The 20,622-nt window shown below is 50.4% G+C and overlaps 1 long non-coding RNA gene and 1 pseudogene across 1 annotated transcript; both read right to left on the bottom strand.

Moving 5' to 3' along the window:
• Positions 1-2,486, bottom strand: LOC129144641 (uncharacterized). The gene is made up of 4 exons (XR_008553160.1): positions 2,193-2,486; positions 917-1,135; positions 583-658; positions 1-89 (listed from the first exon to the last, which is right to left on the bottom strand). It is a non-coding gene; the product is annotated as an uncharacterized LOC129144641 (long non-coding RNA).
• Positions 2,487-16,086: 13,600 nt separating this feature from the next.
• Positions 16,087-20,588, bottom strand: LOC119252084 (HLA class I histocompatibility antigen, A alpha chain-like; annotated as a pseudogene).
• Positions 20,589-20,622: the final 34 nt, after the last annotated feature.

The following is a 20,622-nucleotide window of genomic DNA, read 5'->3' as shown; positions in this document are numbered from 1 at the left end:
CCGCCTCTCCGGCCGCCTCCCACTCGCGCCGGGTGATCTCAGCGGCCGTGTCCGCCGCGGTCCAGGAGCGCAGGTCCCCGTTCAGGGCCCTGTAATCGGAGCCATCGTAGGCGACCTGACTGTACCCGCGGAGGAGGCGCCCGTCGGGCCCCACGTCGCAGCCAGACATCCTCTGGAGGGTGTGAGACCCACCCCACGATCACCGCCTCCCCCCTTCCCCGGTGCCCCGCCCCAAACCGAAACCGAACCTGAAACCGCAGGAAAGAAAGTCCCGCGGGCTCTTTCTGGGTCAAGGGTCTGGGCGGATCCACCAGACTTAGCGAGACACAAGGACGGACCCCGAGTCTGGGGTGGGGTCGTGAGCGCCCCGGGCCCGCCCCGCTCACCGGCCGCGCTCTGGTTGTAGCAGCCGCGCAGGGCGCGCAGGTTCCCTCGGCTCAACTGTGCCTTGTAGTTCAAGGTCCGCGTCGCCCGCTCCCAGTGCTCCGGCCCCTCCCGCCCCCACCCCGGGGCGCCCGCGGCTCCGCACTCTGGCCCGGGGAGTCGCTGTCGAACTGCCCGAACTGCGTGTCGTCCACGTACCCCACGGCGATGAAGCGGGGCTCCCCGGGGCCGGGCCGGGACATTGTGGTGTAGAAAGTCCTCAGGGAGTGGGAGCCTGGGGGCGGGAGGGGGACCCGGGCTGGGGAGACGGGGCGGGAGGGGAGGGGCGAGGGGCTCCCCAGAGAGTTAAGGGGCGGCGGGACGAGAAGGGCGGGGAATCTGGGGGAAAGTAGAGGCGGGGGTTAGAGGGACAGGGAGGGGCCCAGGGACCTCAACAGGGTTACTGGCGGCTGATCGCGCCTTTCCCTGACCCGGTCCGGGATCTCCTTGCCCCACCTCCAGAGCTACGGTTTCCCTCCAGCGCCCCACTCACCGGCCTAGGTGTCCTTCAGGATCAGGGTCCCCAGGAGCAGCAGCAGCAGGAGGAGTGGGGGCTTCGTGCTCGGCATCTACCGGGGCTGGGGGGACTCTGAGACTAGCGGGCTGGTGGGAGCCCGGAGACGCGGATTGGGCTGCTCTGGAAACCCCCCGGCCATGGGGAGCGAGAGCTGGGCTTGAATCTCCAGTGTCCGGAAGGAGAACCCCACACAGGCTATGAGAGAAAGATGGGGAACCCCCAACTGTAACCTTCTGGCCCCAGACATAGCCCTGGGCTCGGAGACCCCGAGAGCCACACCCTGGGGCTCTGCCCGCCCCTCCTCTCCTGCTTCATCACCCCGTCACACGGGCTGCAGAGTCCAGGCCCAGGACTGAAACACCAATTCTCAAACATTTTCATTTCAGGATGGCTGTATTCCTACACATTAGCAAGGACCCCAGTATAAGTTTATAAGGTTATATTGTAGCTATCAATATTTACCACACAAGGAATAAAAACATTTTAAAGATTTTTTACATCATTTAGAATAATATTACTAACCCACTGCAGGTAAACAGTGTTTTAAAGAAAAATAGCTATATCTGAAACTAATCAGGTTAATGAAAGAGTGTAAAATTTTACATTTTATATTTTTGCAAGTGTTGTTTCTGTCTCATGAGAAGAACATTGGATTGCCATATTTTCTTTTGCATTTAGTCTGTTGTTTTGATTGGTCAATGAAAAAATATTTGGTCCTCCAGAAATATGTAGGAATAGCACTTTAATACCCTTTTCAGATAATTGTTAGCATTCAGCTTTGTTACTGATTGAGGGTAGCAAGGGGCACTAAAAGTGGCCAAAGACACTGCCCAAATAGATTTAAAAAAATTTTTTTTTTAAGATTTATTTATTTATTTATACAAGCACTGGGTACAGTCAGAAGCACCCGAGGGTGAGAGAATTCACCAGAGCCAGAGCAGGGGACAGAACAGGCAGACTGACGAAATACACTGCTGAGGGGAGCAGTGGGTGTGGCAGGAGAGGTCTGTGGCGCCATGTAGGACCCTCACCATCAGCCAGGGATTGAACCCACGCTGCTAAGGCCTCGCACCCCAGCGCACAACCGCTTTGCCACCAGGGAGGCCCAGCCCAAATAGATTATCAGTCACTGAGTTCTTCACCCATGAGCACAATTGCAAGACTACTCAGGTTCAGAGAACAATGATGGGACTTATTTAACAAGCCAGGGGAAAACAGAGTTACTAAGGCCAAAAATGACCATTTGTCTCACCTGAAGCAGTATCCAGTGTTTTAAAGTCCTAAACACAAACACTGCAACAGTGGCCTCTTCCCGCCACTGTCGACCTGGAGCTGGCAGGCAGACTATATATAGGCCAGGTTCCAACTCAGGCAACAGGAGATGCTCCCTGGAGTTACTGAGATGCCCCAAAGTGGCACCAGATAAGAGGCACTCAAAACAGCAGCTGCAGCTGCAGCGGCCAATGACCCTCACAGTTCCGTGAGGCGCCTGCTTCAGGACTTTGCCTTCTCTGCCAGGCACAGAATCGCTGAAGATGTGAAAATGCAGAATCCAAATGCTGAATGCTGGGGGCTGCCGCTGCAGTCCCTTATATTGCTTATCAGAGTCTCCTCCCCAAATGTGATACTTTGTTCCCATTTTCCCCAGCGCTATCCTTCCTCACCAGCAACCCCACTTCAGGGGGCAACATCTGTAACAGTGTTTGTCTTCAACCACTGGTTACATTACCACTTTTATAAAAAATGGAAACTATTCCTGCAGTAGTTATTCAAATGTTATTTGCAATGTAAAATCTGAAATGCTATCATTGAATATTTTCTATTGTTACATTAATTCCATAGGCCTCTCTTACATATTAATGTATCTTCAATAAGATATGAATTTTAAAAATAATGCATTGCTTCACTAGGTTATATATGATCACTAGTGTTAATTTTTCTAGAATCAAACTTTAAAAATCATGCTTGTTTTATGTTTCAAAGATTCCAAAAGAAAAGTTAGTGGAAGTTGTCAAGTTTATAGTAATTTTCCATTATCTGTTTTCCCCCCAGAGTTTGCATGTTATAAGACAATTAATTACTCTTAGTGGCCAACTGTTAGCAGATTTTCTTTTTTCTTTCTTTTTTTTTTTAAATATTTAATTTATTTATACAAGCACTGGGCACAGTCAGAAGTACGGGAGGGTGAGAGAACTCACCAGAGCCAGAGCGGGGAGCAGAACAGGCAGAGTGACAGAATACACTGCTGAGGGGAGCAGCTGGGGGCAGGAGAGGTCTGTGCGCCATGTGGAACCCTTGCCTGGCAGCTGGGATCAGGGGATCGAAGAACAGGCATTGCAGAGGCCATGGGCAGCCCTGCAGCCCAGCGCTCAACCTCTGCGCCACCTGGGAGGGGGGCGGACCCAGTAGATTTTCTTAAAGGGACTGGCATGTTCATTTCCTAGAAAGTGCGTACAAGTTCACCAGATGTACATAACAGTGTTTTATTTTTTGTCATCCATTCCTTCAAGTAAAGATGTATCCTTAAAAGAAAAAATAGTCTCACTTCATACAAATTAGTTTCCTTGGGACATGGTACTTTGGATTGTGGCAGAAATGACTTACAGGGCCTCCCAGGTGGTGCAGTGTAGCGGTTGAGCACTGGATTGTGAAGCTGCCCGCAGCCTCTGCAGCACCGGTTCCATCCCCAGCCACCGGTGAGGGCCCCGCATGGCGCACAGACCTCTCCTGCCACACTGGCTGCTCCCCTCAGCAGTGTATTTCATCAGTCTGCCTGTTCCATTCCCCACTCTGGCTCTGGTGAATTCTCCCACCCTCCCACGCTTCTGACTGTACCCACTGCTTGTACAAATAAATAAATAAATCTTAAAAAAAATCCAACTGCTATCAACTCTTAAAAAAAAAAGTGACTTACATGTGCTCTATGTCATCAGAAACTGGGTTTACTTTGTGTCCAGATTCTTTCTCTCAGGCTTGAGGAGATGCTCCCTGCTTTCCTGAGCCTCCCTGGCCAGGACCCCACAGCCCTTCATGCTGGACAGGGTGGTCTCTGTCCACGTCCTGCTCCCTCCCTCTTGCTACCCCCTGTGCAGCCCTTCTCCTCTGGGCGCAGATGCTGGACCTGCCTGGGGAAGGTTGACAGTGATGATGGGTCATCACCAAAGTTGTGGCTTCATTCCAGTCAATATTTGCTGTTTCTCATTGTTAACAAGAGCTGACAGTGTTTTTTATTCTCTTGGTCTGAAAATGCTTTCCTCCTCTGATGACTGAGAGGTATTCTCAGTTTTGTTTAAATGATGGCCCATTTTTTTAGATTTATTTATTTATTTATGCATACAAGAATTGGGGTACAGGCCAGAGGTGTGGGGGAGGGGAGTGAGAGGATTCACCAGAGATAGAGTACGGAACAGAACAGCAGATCTACTGAAATACACTGCTGAGGGGATCAGCAGGAGAGACAGGAGAGGTCTGCTGTGCCATGTGGGTAGCTCCCTGACGGCCGGGAATCAAACTTGTGTTGCAGAGGCTGCGGATAGCTTCATGTGCTGTGCTTAACCCCTTGCACCACCAGGGTGGCCCTGATGGTCCATTTCTGATGATGAAATTAAATCATCAGAAATTAAATGTGATCTGAAAAAAAGAATGCAGACATGCACACTTGCTGCAGGAGGTCTTGTTGCCCCAGCCAGATAGAATACTGACAAGCAGCTAAGAGAAAGGGCCTCACACCGTGGGGCTGAAGATCTGGCATCCCTTTGCTTTTTGTTCTTGGTCATAGAGAGAGAGAAAAATTTATCAGAAAGTATATTAGGCAATAAATTATATGTATCAGCATACTGTAAGTAAATAGCATGGAAAATTGTCTGTTTAGAAATTAGTTGTTGGGCAGTTTGGCCCACTTGACAATGGGAGATGGTTTGTTGAACATGCCTGACAAGCAATTCAGCACAACAATTGTAGTAGGTCCTTCTATTTTGTTTTCTCTTGAAGTTTCTTGGGAAAGTTTTTAATATGAAGCTATTTGAGTTAAGGAATTTCTAGGTAGAAAAAGTTCTGATAGCTGAACTGCAGCTGGTCTCCGGCTGAAGGTCATGTGAATAGAATAGTCCTTTGATGCTTAGGCTTTAGCTGATAGGGATGCACTGGCGGTTATTCACTGTTTTAAATAATTGTCTGAATGAAAAAATAAGTAGCTTTAATGTTAGGTTTGGTTTATTATCTGTTAACCTTGAAAGCTGCTGCACCCCCCCCTGCAGTGACCCTCAGGGCTAATGGCTGTTGCCATGGTCCCTGAGGTCCGGCGTGGGCAAGGAACCATGCGCGCAGGGGGAGAACAGCAAACTCCCTAAGATGCAGAGAAACTGAATGCCTGCCAAGAAATAATGACCATCAAAAGCGGCCACAAAGATGATTAAAAGAAATGCTGACCACCTGGAACCTTATCTCGCTTTCTCAAGGCCCACAAACTTTATTCTGCTACAACTGTCTTTCTAAAATCTTTCCTTTTTCTGGTCATTGATTGCTAATTAAAAAACATACATAATTTAATAATTAGGCTAATGCAAATGAAACATTACTAAACACTGCGTTATAATAGAATTGTTAGTTTAATAATCTTTCTATTATGTGCTTAACTTTAGTACCTTTGATATTAACTGCATTATAAAATAAATTCACCCATGACAATTAATTATGAGTAAAAATGATAGTTAGTGCAACTAGAAAATAATTATATAAAACAGTAGAAAGAATTTATAGCCTGTCCAATTAGGAATGAGGCTAGGTCCAGATGTAACTTCGAACATAAATCACTGCCCTGTCAATTAAGCTAAGTCTATGAGCAAACTGATCTCTTTGATGTTCACTGTTCCTATGCTTTTGGAAAAACATATATATACTGACCACTAGCTTAATAAAAGCGCACTCAGATTTACACTCTCTCTTGAAGTGTGTCTGTTTGTCATTTCTTTAGCCGAATCCCTGACCACCCTGCGCAGTCTCTCAACCCTGAGACGGCCTCATCGTCTACTGCTGTGCTGGTCTGCGGCAAAAGCTGCTGTCTAGCTGAGACCTGTAGGGGCCAGTAGTCTATGGGAAACATACTAATTGTTTTTGCTTTACACATGATAATGTATTTCCTTATTATTATTACTAATAATGAATAAAAAAAGACCTGCTGAGTCTCTCGGCAGAAGATACTAGCACCTCACCAAGTGTCAGTGTCTCCTCATTCTACCTCATTTCCCTCCCCCTCAGCCCTTAAGTTTCAGATCTTTCGTTTTCTCCGACGCCGTCTCATCCTTTCAGGAACCCTGACACGACGTTTTGCCGGAGGCTGGTCCCCGGCACACACTGAGATCATCAAAATTATAATATTATTATGTTGGAAAGATGAGGTTGGGTAAAAGGAGAGCCAAATCACTAAAGATGAGAAATAAAAGTAAAAAACCAAAGAATTAGAATGAGATTTGCAGGCACAGATGTAACAACTAGTGAATCAGTTAAAAGAAATAAAACAGCTTGTCACTGAGATTCAGGGAAGTGGAGACCATGGAAGATAGAGACCTAACAAGTCTTGTAGAGGTGTGGACTTTTAAAACTATGTGCATATGTTTACTTGCAAAAATAAAATGACAGTCCGGTAGGTGAGAGAAGGGACTCAGTGAGGATCTGCTACCTGAGGAGTGTCATTGACACAGGGCAGTAGAGGAGGAAGACATGGTTCCAGTGGTAGATTTTATGGGAGGGGTTCATGTTAGTTTAATTGTATATATTTTTTGACTGGAGATACAACAGCAGGTGTGTGTGGAGGAAAGGATGAACCACAAGTGAGAGGGAAATTGATGACTCAGGGGACAGAGGGGCCTGATCCTGTCCCAAGCTGAGGGGTGACCTTAGACAGGAAGGGACCTTCTACTATCACTGGGGTGAGGGCAGAGGATCCAGGTGCAGGTGTGGGGATGATGGTGCCATTCTCACCTGAGTGCTTCATACTTTATGAATGAAAAAAGAAATCAGCTCATCAACTTAGACTGGAGAGTGGGGAGGAGGGCTGAGCAGGGGGAGGAAGTGAGAAATAGCCGTCTCAGGAGGGGTGAGAGTGAGCTGAACCGGGAAAGGGCATCTGGAGATTGCAGGGCTGAGGCCACTGGGCTCTGTGCTTGAGAGAGAGAGAGAGAGAGAGTTCGCCACACTCAGGCAGCAGAGGATATGCAATAGGCTAGGAGAAATGTAACCAGTGTGTGGATTATTTTCACTTTATCATTTGTAACATTTTTATTTTGATAGGTTACGACCCAGATGTGACTCACTCTCTTCAGCTCACAAGGGGCTTTACCTTGGGGTCCTGGTGCTTGTTCCTGCTGCTGAAACTGTGCCCCAATATCCTTCCTGGATTTTACCGTGGAGGGAGATTGCCTTAAGGAGAAGGGTCAGAAACCTACCCTCAGTGACCCAGCCTTTAAGTGGCCCGATTAGGCTTCCAGATCATAAAGTTGTTTTTTTTTTTTTAAAAAAAGATTTATTTATTCATGCATACAAGAACCGGGGTACAAGCCAGATACACGGGAGGGTGAGTGGGGAACAGAGACAGAGTGGGGAACAGAACAGGCAGACTGACGAAATACACTGCTGAGGGGAGCAGCGGGTGAGTCAGAAGAGGTCTGTTGTGCCATGTGGGATTTCTTGCCAGCTGGCCAGGATCGAACTGGTGCTGTGGAGGCTCAGACAGATCATGAAGTTGACAGAACTTTGTTGTCCTTGTGGGATCATTTTGAAAAGCTGTAGAGTATGATGCAGCAAAGAGCAAGATTCATAAAAACTTCCTTTGTAAGGAAAAAGGAGATGCAGTCATATCCCGACTCTGCTCCTAATTATGCAATCTTGAACACATCACATAATTTCTCCAAGCTCAGGATTATCATAAGTTAAATTAGGGGTAATAAATCATGGGAACATATTGAGGACACAGCTATGGGACTAGAAACCACACTCCCCTCCACCTGAGGGAAAGAAAGGTCAGTAACCCGTGACCCCTACACACCCCCTCCAAGGGTCAGAGGGTCCCCAAGCCTGAGAGACCCTCCCCTCCTCCTCGACAAGCTGAGGAAAGAGAATGAGGGAGACAGGAGACCCGGGATCCTTTTAGAACTGACAGCAGGACACTGAGGGCAGGGCTGGGAGCCGGAGCCAAGTGGCTTCTGCTACTGCCCCAGAACCAGCCCCCATTAGGGCCGCGCTGGCCCAGATAGTCCTCCCTGGACAGGCTGGTCCCGGCATCCAGCAAGAGCAGCAGGGGGCTCGGGCTCTGTGCAGGGGCACCTGCACCCCGCTTTGCCTTCAGTTTGGTCAGTAAGTCAGTGAATCCCCATTTTGACAAGACTGAGTTAAAAGTTTGCCATTTTCACCCAAAAAATGCCTGATGAACACATCAAGGTCACACTGTTTCTAGAAATAACACAGTGCTGTTATTTGCCTACACAGCCCACCTCACGGAAAGCCCTGTCTCATCAGGGCTATTGTGTCCTTTTCCTTATCTGTCCAATGATGCCTCCTTCACCCCCAGAAATCTCAAGAGGATCTTAGGGTGTGTGTGACATCTCAGAGCAACCCTGAAGCTCCTCTGTCCTGCAGGTGGAGCCATTGTGATGCTTCTGCTCCTGAGAGTTTTAGGAGGGAAGTCGTTCTGCATCCATGAGTCATTTTTACCCACATAATCCAGGGCTGACAGAGATGCTGGTGTTGCATGCAGTACTGGGTTGAAAATGCAGCAGCTCATCTCTCTAGAATAGTGCTCAAGTTAACCATAGAGCAAGTCATTGAAGATTTGTCCCAATTTTAGACAAGACAGTAAAAGACTTTACATATCTCCTAAGTCCTAGAATGTTCAGCTTTTACAGCACTGGGCGACATTTATGCTTGAGATCTTTGCAAAACACTCTCAGGAATTAGTGGTCCTCCTCCAAACAGAAAAATAACCTTTCCTGTGCTGCTCACAAAACCACAAAACTGGGGGCCTCCTTGGTGGCACAGGGGTTAAACATAGTGCTGTTAAGTTATCGCCAGCCACTGCAGTTCAAGTTTGATTCCCAGTCGGCCAGGGAGCAACCCACATGGCTCAGAGACCTCTCCTGACTCGCCCGCTGCTCCCCTCAGCAGTGTATTTCAGTCATTCTGCCTGTTCTGTTCCCCACTCTGTCTCTGGTGAATCCTCTCACCCCCCCACACCTCTGGCCTGTACCCCAGTTCCTGTATGCATAAGTAAATGAATCTTTAAAAAAAACCCACAAAACTGACCAGAACCCAATGGGGCTACTGTCTCCTCTTGTAGTGGCTCCTGGCAGCGTGGATAGGATGTGGCCCCTCGGTGGGTCTGAGAGCGCTCGGCTGTGACAGGCCTGGCAGAAGCTGTGCCATAGGAGATGCTCCCGGGGTCCCTGTGTCCAGGCAGATGCTGCAGGTCACCTCTGCCGGGGGGTCCAGTCATGGCCCTGAGCCATGACTGTCCTGCAAGTTGGGTGAGGAAGGGGAACGAATGGAGGGCAGAGAAGACGGTCAGGTGGAGGTGACCACACCTGCCCTGGTCAGGCCTCAGGAGCCTCCTCCTTGGCCCCCCATACTCTCATCCTTTCCAGTCTCTGCTCCCCACAGTGCCCCAAGGCTTTCTCAACAGGGACCCTCACCTGCCTTCTCTGCTCCATCTCTCCCTCCCTTCCTGGACTGTGGACAAAGGCTCAGCTCAGGAACTGGGGTGACCTGGGCTAATCCTGCCCCTGGGCCAGGCTAGCAGGGCACACACTCCTCCCTCCCCCTGTGGGACTCCCTCCAGCTCTGGTCTAGAGAGAAAGTAGCTGCATCCCATGGAGGCAGTGACCCCTTGGGAAACATTTATGCTTGATGTGCAATTGTCCTCCATTGCCTTATGTTGTGTGTCCCAGGCTGGGTGTCCCTGACGCCAAAGGAGATGAGCCTGGAGTGAGCATTAGAGGAGGAGAGAGGGAGCTGTCAGGGAAGCTGCCCCCCCCCCAGCCCAGCAGGGCCCCACTCAGGCTCCTTACATCTAACCATGGGAACAGTCCCAACCCCCTCCTGTCTCCAGATCCTCTGCTGCCTCAAGTCCTGCTCCAACCTGCTTCTCCATGGAACTGTACTTATTGGGGTGTTGCCTGATGCTCTTCACGCTGTTGGATTTGAATTCGTTTATGCTGGAGCTTGATGTGCAATTGTCCTCCCATTGCCTTATGTTGTGTGCCCCGTCTCTCCTGCCTCACACACACACACACACACACACACACACACACTCCCCTCTCCTCGGGAACCAGATCCTCACTCAGCACTGGGGTTACTCTGATCCTCTGTCTCTGGTCCCCTCAGAGCCGCCCTCTCTGCAGTGTCTCTACTCAGCGGGTCTGAGCAGCCTCAGGAGTCCCTGCACCTCCTGCCTCTGACCTTGTGGGAAACCCTGCATGACAGTGAGGAGGCGAAGGCAAAGTCCTGAGGTCAGTGATTGATGGAGGAGACTATTTTTTTTCTCTTATTTAGTTTTTTTATTACTGTATTTTTTGAGGTAACACGCGTTTACACACTGCACATGGCTAAAAGTCGGAGACTCACCTCCTCAGATGCAGATTCCCTCACCCCCACACCCCCAATGCACCCAGAATCCTCCCCTGTGTTCCTCTGGGCCTTCTTACTCCTTTTTTCCCCAACCTCAAGCCCCTCTGATAGCCTCAGTTCTGCAGCCAGACTCCCAGGGCTTGGTTAGGTTTTATGTGTTCCTTTGCTGGGTTTCTGTTTATTACACATATGAGTCATGTCATCTGGTATTTGTGGTTCTCCTGATTTATTTCACTTAGCATAATTTTACCCATTTTCATCCATGTTGTTGCAAATTCAATATTTCATTGTTTTTCACAGCTGAGTAATATTCCATTGTGTAGGTGCCACAATAGTTCCACTCATCTATTTTATACACATAGATTGTTTCCATAATGTGGCTTTTGTAAATACTGTTGCAATGAGCACAAGAGTGCACATATCCCTTGAAATGAGCTTTTGCATTCTTTGGATAAACCCCAAGGAGTGGATGCTGGGGCCTCTGGCAGATCTATTTTGAATATTTTGAGGAAACGCCATACTGTTTTCCATAGGGGCTGGACCAGTACCCACAATAGTGTATGAAGGTTCCTTTTCCCCACACCCTTGCCAACACTTGTTGTCTCTGGTCTTTTAATATGAGCCATTTCACATGTGCGAGGTGGTATCTCATTGTGGTTCTGATCTGCATCCTCTGATGATGTGTGATGGGAGCATTTTCCATGTGTCTGTGGCCATCTGTATCTTCTTTGGAGAAGTGTCCACTTAGCTTCTCTCCCCATGTTCTGATTGGGTTGTTTTTTGCTTTTTGAGTTATATGTATTATTCATGTATCTTGCATGGGTGATATGCAAATATTTTCTCCCACCCCATAGGGTGTCTACATTTAATGACATTTTCCTTTGCTGGGCAGGGGCTTGCAGTTTGATGTGTCCCCACTGGTCTCTCTTTTCTTCTGTTTCCTTGGAGCACAGATGATATTGAGGGTAGTGAGTCTAATGTGTAGGACACAATATGGTGTCCATGTCATTGTACATTTGTCTAAAACCCACAGTGTGGGCATCCCCAAGAGTGACCCCAGCGTGCAGCCATGGGCCCTGAGAGATGATGATGAGCAGGTTCTCATGTGGCAGACGTGCTGCTCTGGGCTTAGCATGTGATTAGGACATGATGCAGGTGAAGAGATTTTAGTAGGATTTAATTTTGAAAATATTATTTCATGAGGACAGAAGAAAATTTTATACTCAAGAATTTTCGTAGCTAAATAAGTAACAACCCCTTCCCACCACAGCCCTCTAATGAGCCAGATCATGTGCTCAAAACCAGTTAGCAATTTATCATTTCTCTTTCTAGAAAAATATATCTAGGTATATGTTTAGTCACTAGTGTGTATACTACTATATAAGTACAAGAGTTTAAGACAGAGTGGGAGAGATGATTGCAAATCAAATTATATATCTTATAAAGGACTTGTATCTAGAATTTATATTATAAATGAAGTGACCTCTCGTCACTGCTGGCAGGATATGATGACCCAGTCACAAGGGAGGATCTGATAGTTTCTTTTAAATCCAAACACAGACCCACCGTACAGTCCAGGGAGCACTGTCCCAGCTATTTACCGAACTAATCTGAAAACTTGTATTTGCAAAACAAGCCAAACCAAAAACCCCGTATGGAAGTAAATGTTTATAGCAGAACCCCCACTAAGTGTGAGCTGCCCATAGTGACTTCCTTCCAAAGACAACAATAACTAAAGCAGGAAAAATAAAAGAGGGCATTTGTACATTTGAAGCATCGATGGAGAACAGCCTCAAATGGAGGCCATTGTGCCCCAGCAGCTCTGCTCACAGGCATCATCAGAAGAGGAAAGTTTGCAAAACTGTCAGCCAGAGGCACTAAGGAGACGTGGTTGGAACTTCACGTGGTGTCCTGGGTGGGATGTCTGAGCATGCAAATAGCATTAGGAAAATTAATGAAATCCAAATACAGCGCAGAGTTTAGTGAAAGTGCCTCAATATTGCTTCCTTAGCTGCTCAAATGCACTGTGGTCACGTGAGATGTTAACAATTTGGAAATGATGTGGGTTATATAGGAACTCTCCTGCCTTTGCTACTTTTCTGTAAATCTAACTATTTTTCAAAATGTTGTTTAAAATTAAATTGTAAATAACATTTCTAGCCGGCAGGATGAGCAAAGGGCAGGTTCTTTATGATCCGGCAGACCGGGTAAAGGAGTCGTCCTGGAACTCTCAGTGGGTTTCTCAGGCTTTTATTGAGCTTTACATGCATTGCAGCAACCAGGTACATGGCAGGCAGGAGTGTCAGGGGGCCATGGGGCCTGCCCCCGAGCAAGTCTCCACTCTGGGCTTCTCTGGCCTCTTTCTCTCTCCTGCCTCTTTCCTGCTTCTGCTCTTGGTGACTGCTTCAACACGCCTCCCATGGCCCACAGAAGTAAACAAGTCAGCTTGCAACAATGTAACAATGTCAGTGGCCCATCAGGCAGGGCAATCCTAGTGGTTGGAGGGCAGAAAAGCCTGAAAAACTACGCTGCACATTTTGAAAAATAGCCCTCAACAAAGTCATAGGTTGTAGAAGGAAAAATGATGAACTTCCCAGTTTTCCCAGGTATTGCTTTCAAGGGACTGGAGAGTGGACTTCTGGACACCTCACACACAGGGCAGGCTCCAGAATCTCCTCTCCTCTGAGCCCTGCTGCTCTGACTCCTCACAGAGCATCTCACCCCAGGACGCCGCCCTCCAGGACCCCCAACTCTGCCCACCTCAGCCCCCGCCCCGTCCTGGCGGCTCCACCAGAATCCGGAGCAGCGCGGCAGCGCCCCCGTGTGGCCACAGGGCTGAGCACAGGAGCCCAGAGCCGCCCTTTCTCCTGCTCAGCCAGACCCTCCCTAGGCTCCCTGGGCTCCCAGCGGCAACACAAGTTTCACTGTCAGGTTAGGGGCCTCAAAATGACCCCCTAGTGAGTAATTATGGGTACAGGTCTCAGGGAAGAGCCAGGTGTCTAGGTCATAACAGTAGCTCCCCCAATTCTGGGTCCCCAAATTATACAGCTTCCCTCAATCTCTTTGGATGGGAACTTGGATTCCAGAGTCCCTGTTATTTGTTCCTGCTTCCAGAGATGAAAGTGCCTCTTCCTGAGCACCAGCCCTAAATTCTCCATCCCCTAGGGTGAGGGGAGAGCCCAAATAAGAGACTCTCAGGCTGTTCTAGACCTTCTGAGTCTTCATGAGCGTCCAGGTGACTACTGTGCTCACTGAAGTGGGGGCTGCCTGGTCTCCATGTCTTCTCCACGTGTGGTCAGACTGTGTAGTTGGCTCTGGGCGGGGTGTCTGCTCCGATTGCTCATCACTGTGGAATCTGGAGTTTAATTCTGTTCCTTTCTCTCGCTGAGTCATCACATTCTGGGTGACCCTTACATGCTCAAGACTTTAAATATTATTGACATCACATCACCTCCCAGATCTATTTCTTACCTCAGACATTTCACCTGTGCCCCAGACCTGTCTGTCCAATTGCCAACATCATTTTCAATTGTAATAGAAGTCTCAACTTTCCTAAAGTGAATGCCTGGGATGCCCACATATGTGTCTTCTGGGGTCTCCCCATGTCACTGAGGCTCCACCTCTCTGCCTGCACAGTCTGAGACACTGAGTGTCATCCTTGACCCCCTTCTCACAGCCCAGGAATAGGGAACACTGTAAAGTCCATGTCTAAATATACACAATCTTATCACTGCCTATTATTTCCCTGCTCACCCCCCACCGAAGCCACCAACCTCTCTGTCCTGGGACCTGCGCTGGTTTCCTCCATTTCTCTTCCCACCTCTCACCCTTCCATGCTGCACAGCAGCCAGACTGAGGCTACCAGAGAGAAGTCCCACAGGTGTGTATCTGTTCAGAAGTTCTTGTCATTCCACATCTTAGTGAAACCCTCCCAATATCCTGAAGGCCTGCATGATCTGGGTGCACACAGATCGCATCTCAATTGGCCTCTGCTCAGCCCTTGGTCTCCTTGCTCATGTCAGTCACACAGACACATTCCTGCTCGGGCATCTGCACTGGAGGTTCTCCTGCCTGGACTGAACTTCCCTGCCCATCCTTGTGGGCAATGTGTCCATTAGACTTTTTCTCAAAGGTCACTTTAGTGAGACCCACACTAACCATGCTGACAAAAAAACCATCCTGTCCCCACACACTGACTCTGGTCACCTTCCCACATCCCATACCCACTTCTAACCAGACAGTGGTGGTTTACTGTCTGATCTACTGTCACACAGTCCCCAGTCTCCCCTCCCCACTAGGACACACTCTCCATAGGCCGCAAGTTGTGCATGTTTTCAGTTTATGGAAGTTTCCTAGTTGCATAAACAGTCAGTCACAGACCTGGTGCAACAGTTATTAGTTGTGTTATCAGTGTAGAGCACCTCCCTGTTCTAGAAAGACAGAGTCTTTACGAATGTGGCACATTACACAGATTTTTTTTAAAAATATTTATGTATTTACTTATACAAGCACTGGGTACAGTCAGGAGCGTGGGAGGGTGAGAGAATTTACCAGAGCCAGAGTGTGGAACAGAACAGGCAGACTGACGAAATACACTGCTGAGGGGAGCAGTGGGTGCGGCAGGAGAGGTCTGTTGCGCCATGGGGGACCCTTGCAAGTGGCCGGGGTGGTGCTGCAGAGGCCGTGGGCAGCCTCAGAACCCAGCGCTCAACCGCTGCACCACCAGGGGAGGCCCAACACAGTTCTTTTGAAATGAGGTTCCTAGTTTGTTTTTTTTTTTTTAAGATTTATTTATTTTTGTGTAGAAGAACTGGGTGTAGGTCAGAAGTGTGGAGGTGGGATTGGTGAGAGGATTCACCAAGGACAGAGTGGGGAGCAGAACAGGCAGACTGACTGAAATATACTGCTGAGGGGAGTAGCAGGTGAAACAGGAGTGGCCTGCTGGGACATTTGTGGGTTAGTTCCCCTGCTAGGATCTAACTAGGGGTGTAGTGGTGATAGCGTTGAGATTTACCCCTGGGCCACCAGGGAGGTCCAGGTTCCTAGGCTTATGGGCCCTATTTTTCAGTCAACTATGAAGGTAACTGACTCCATCAATCCATGGGTCTCGAATAGCACCAGCACTGGGGTTACTACATTTAAGAGGAGGGTTACAGGGAGAAGTTGTAGAGAAAAATAGAAATCTATCATGACTTTATCTACATCCATCAGGAAATTATCAAATCTTCCTCTCCAGTAATACCAAGATTTTGTTCTTTAAAAAGAGAGTTGGGAAAGGTGGAAATAATAATCCAGAAAACAGTCCGAAAATGAGCCCAAAAATTAGATGAGTCTGGAAATTCATCTCTCACAAGACTCCTGTGTCAAGGGACACCCTGTGCCTTGTGGGGACAATGACAGATGCTCCTGCTGCTGTCAGAGACAGGGACCAAAAGCACATGAGGCCTGTTCTCTAAACATGAGAAAGAACAGGCATAAAGCAATATAAAACTCAAAGACTCAAAATAGAAATACATAGACATTTGAGGGCAGAAGGCTAGACCCTGAGCTGAGTCTGGGCTGACCTGGCCACACAAGCACTCCCTGCCCAGACATGAGCACAAGGCCAGGTCGGGTCCCTGTGATCACAGGGCCTGCTGGGACAGGTGCTCCTGAAGGACAAGGACAAAGGAGCAGAGAGATGACCCCTGAGGAGTGACCATGTCAAAACCCACAATGCACTGAGCAACGACTAGATACAGGCTCCGTCCCTCTCAGCTCCTACAGCCTCTCCTGCCCCCACCTGCAGAGACTCAGCACAGCAAACACATGATTCTGGAAAGTTTCCCATTTATTTCACTCAAATTTTAGGGATCATTTTTATCAGCCCCCAAACCCATCAGGTAAGATCACATAAAGTAATTTCAGAACTCAATTATTATTTCAAGAGGGAAGTAGTTACTGTTCTTGAAGAAAACACAAAGACAGGGGTAGAGGCAGATGAAGCTGCTTTTGCTGCAACAGGGAAATCATCAAGGAGAGACACAGGTCAGTGTGGGGAGGGGCCTGGGCTGGCCCAGTCTCCCCACCTCCTCACATTATCTCATAAGAACAGAGACACATTCCGATGCCTTTTGCAGCAAAGGAAGCCAGGGGATCTTGAAGTTACAAAGTGGAGGTGAGAAGAAATCCTGCATCACTCAGCCCCGACAAGGCAGCTGGCTCACACTGTGAAGGAAAAAGATCATAAACAATTTCAAAGAAAAACGTACGTGTTGACATTCTCAACAGTCCACCGCATCCTCAGAATGTCCACCTTCCCCATAACCTGGTCCCATCCTCTCTGCCCCAGCCCCTCCCACTGCAGGCCTCCAGGGTTTCACCTTTAGCAGCTGTGAGAGACACATCAGAGCCCTGGGAACTGTCACTGCCTGGGGGAGAACAAAACAGAACCTGGTCAGAGCCACAGAGAGATGAGACCACAGGAGGGAATGATGAGGGTGACTCCCCCATGGGCTCCATCTACACTGTCCCCATGAGCTCAGAGACCAAAACCCTGATCCACACTTACCTGCAGCCTGAGTGTAGCTTCCTCCTTTTCCACCTGTGGGAAGAAACATTATAATGAGACCAGGGAGGAGTCAGGCCATTAAGTCCTAAAGGAATCTCCTAGTCCTGTACCACAGGAAAGTTTGTAGAACTGTGGCTGGACACTAAGGACAGGACCAGATATATGAAGAGAATCAAGGAGGAGGGACTGGACCAACTGCTTCCTGGGGTCTGCCTTAGCAGGCACCTTCCCCTGTGCCATTTGCTGGAATCAGGGCCCCATCACTGGAATTATCAAGGTAAACAACCTTCTACTCATTTTCAAAAATGCTTTACAAAAGACGGTTAACAATCAGCTCCAGACTGGGCAACACAAGTGTGTGAGTGGTACTTCCCATTACCAGGCAGAGCAAGTTCTATCTGTGCCCTGAAAGTCTGCAGTAGACAAGACCTCCCACTCCCTTCCCTACCTGAGTGCTTCTTCCTCCACATCACAGCTGCAGCCACGGCAGCTCCAGTGAGCACAAGAACTCCAAGGAGAACCAGGCCAGCGATGATGCCCACGGTGAGGATGGAGGACTGAGGAGGGGGCACTGGAAAGGAAGGGAAGGAGAGACCTTAAGCCCCAAGCCTCCATCTTATGCTCTGAAGGGCTCCAGAAGGGCTTCTGATGCCCCTGAGAAGCTCTGTGCCCACCCCCCTCCTTACCCCAAGTCAGGACTCGGGGCTTCTCCATCCCATGCTGCACGTGGCACGTGTATCTCTGCTCCTCCCCAGAAGGCACCATCACAGCCGCCCACTTCTGGAAGGTTCCATCCTCCCCAGGCCTGGTCTCCACCAGCTCTGTGTCCTGGGTCAGGTCCTCCCCATCTCGCTGCCAGGTCAGGGTGATGTCCGCAGGGTAGAAGTCCAGGGCCCAGCACCTCAGGGTGACCTTCTGGTCAGAGGTGGGGTGGTGGGTCATGTGTGTCTTTGGGGCAACTGTGGAGAAGTGTGAGAACTTTCACCCTCTGGGTTTTTCCCTCATGGACCCTGAAAACGCCTCCTGTGACCATCCTCAGAATGGACAGAACAGTGGGTTTAGAAGAGGAAGCAGAAAATCAAGAAACCAGCCTAGTCTGGGGTAATCTCTTATTCCTTAGAAAGATCTAGAATTAGGGCCTCCCTGGTGGTGCAGTGGTTGAACGCTGGGTTGCGAAGCTGCCCGCAGCCTTGGCAGCACCGGTTTGCTTCCCGGCCACCAGAGGGAGGGTCCCACATGGCGGCAGACCTCTCCTGCCGCCCGCTGCTCCCCTCAGCAGTGTACTTTGTCAGTCTGCCTGCTCTGCTCTCCTCTCTGGCTCTGGGGAATTCTCTCACCCTCCCGTGCTTCTGACTGTACCCAGTGCTTGTATAAATAAATAAATAAATAAATCTTTAAAAAAAAATAAAGACCTAGAATTACTGCGAAACTCTGAATAGGAGGAAGCAGTTCTCTAAGGACTGTTAAGGGGAAAGGATGTCCTAAAGCTAATTCCATACAGGCTTTGTGGACTCCACCCCCTCCCCAAGCCAAAGCCAAAGGCACTGGGAACTCCAAATCCCATCACCACCCAAGGGAAGGTGGCTGGGACCTGAGGGTGGGGTTAAGCAGCCAGGTTGGTATAAAGCCGGACACGTGGGCTTTGGAGGGGTCCCCCATTTTGGCTCCCTGCCAGCTCGCAGGGTCCGGCCAGCTCTGAGAGTGACTTTGGGTTTCCAGGTCGTCGGATCGGGTAGGACGCATTAAAGACTTTATTTCCCTATTTTCTCCCTGAGTTGTAGATTTTCCTTATTTCTTTTTCTCTTGTAAATAAACCTTTTATTAACCTTTTGTGTGTGCCTGTAGTGGAGTATTAATAAGTCCCTTTAAAGCGCGCGGGTGAGGACCCACAGCCAGGAACCCGTTTTATATCGGGCTGCTCCGTAACAGTTGGAGAGCACAGACTTTTGGGGACAGACCTAGGCACTCAGAAAAGCAGGAGTCAGATTCCCCGCTCTGTCTGTGGTGAAACCTCTTGTTCCCCACATCTCTGGCTTGTGCCCCCGTTCTTGCATCCATAAATAAATATTAAAAAGAAAAAGAAAAATGTGCTCCGACCAATAACAAGACCCTGAAAGAAAAACTGTTGGCTCCCAAATGGCTGCCCAGTCAAAATGGTGATTTCGGGGCTGGTCTCCCTCAGGTTCAAGAGAGACCAAAGGGAGTCAGGAAACCCGGGGGCTCCTCCCCCCCCGACCAGAGAGGGGGCGCTGCTGTGACCCTGACTCCACCCTCCCCGCGGTGCCGGCCTGAGGGGGGTTGGGAGACCTCGCGGCCCCTCTTACCTGAGCGCTGCAGCGTCTCCTTCCCGTGCTCCAGGTACCTGCGCAGCCACTCCACGCACCTGCCCTCCAGGTAGTTCCTGACGCGCTCCGCCTCTCCGGCCGCCTCCCACTTGCCCCGGGTGATCTGAGCCGCCGCGTCCGCCGCGGTCCAGGAGCGCAGGTCCTCGTTCAGGGCGATGTAGTCGGCGCCGTCGTAGGCGACTGACTGTACCCGCGGAGGAGGCGCCCGTCCGGCCCCACGTCGCAGCCGTACATCTCCTGGAGGGTGTGAGAGCCTGTCCCCGCCCGTCACCCCGCGTCACCCCGCGTCACCCCCCCGCCCCCGCCGGGAATAAACCGAAACTGACGCGGGAAACCCGCGGGGAACGTCCCGGGGCTCGTCCCGGGTCGAGGGTCCGGCGGGTCCCCCTGCCTCGGGGGACGCTCGGGCCGGGGTCTGGGGTCCCCGCCCGCCCGCGGGGGTGGGGTCGTGAGCGCCCCGGGCCCGCCCCGCTCACCGGCCGCGCTCTGGTTGTAGTAGCCGCGCAGGTTGTTCAGGCTGTCTCGGTACCACGTATGGCGTCCTGAGCTTCCGCGTCTCCCGCGCCCAGTACTCCGGCCCCTCCTGCTCCATCCAGGGCGCCCGCGGCTCCATCCTCTGGCCCGGGGAGTCGCTGTCGAACCGCACGAACTGCGTGTCGTCCACGTACCCCACGGCGATGAAGCGGGCTCCCCGGGCCCCCGGGCCGGGCCGGGACATCGCGGTGGAGAAATACCTCAGGGAGTGGGAGCCTGGGGGCGGGAGGGAGACCCGGGCTGAGGGAGACGGAGCGGGAGGGGAGGGGGCGAGGGGCTCCGAGATTGAAATGGGGCAGCGGAGGAGAAGGCTGGAGAGTCAGAGGGGCAGAGCAGGCGGGGGCGGGGAGGGGCAGAAGGGGGTCAGGACAGGGTGGGGTCACGGGGGGCAGCAGGGTCGGCGATGGCGGGGACTTGCCAGTCCCGGGGTCCTGCGCCCCCGCCGGGGTTCCCCCCTCCTGAGCGGCCTTTTCCCCCCCCCGAGCCCACACTCACCCGCCCAGGTCTCCGTCAGGGCCAGGGCCCCCGAGAGCAGCAGCAGGAGGGTTGGGGGCCTCATGACGGGTGCTCTTGAGGTCTGGAGGAGAATCTGAGTCCAGGCTGGTCGGCGGATACTTTATAACTGGAGCCGCGGGGCT

This window comes from Talpa occidentalis, unplaced genomic scaffold, assembly GCF_014898055.3.
Source record: "Talpa occidentalis isolate TD23 unplaced genomic scaffold, MPIMG_talOcc4v2.1 talOcc4.2, whole genome shotgun sequence".
In the NCBI taxonomy this organism is placed as follows: Eukaryota; Metazoa; Chordata; class Mammalia; order Eulipotyphla; family Talpidae; genus Talpa; species Talpa occidentalis.
This window is presented reverse-complemented; position numbering and strand designations above follow the sequence as displayed.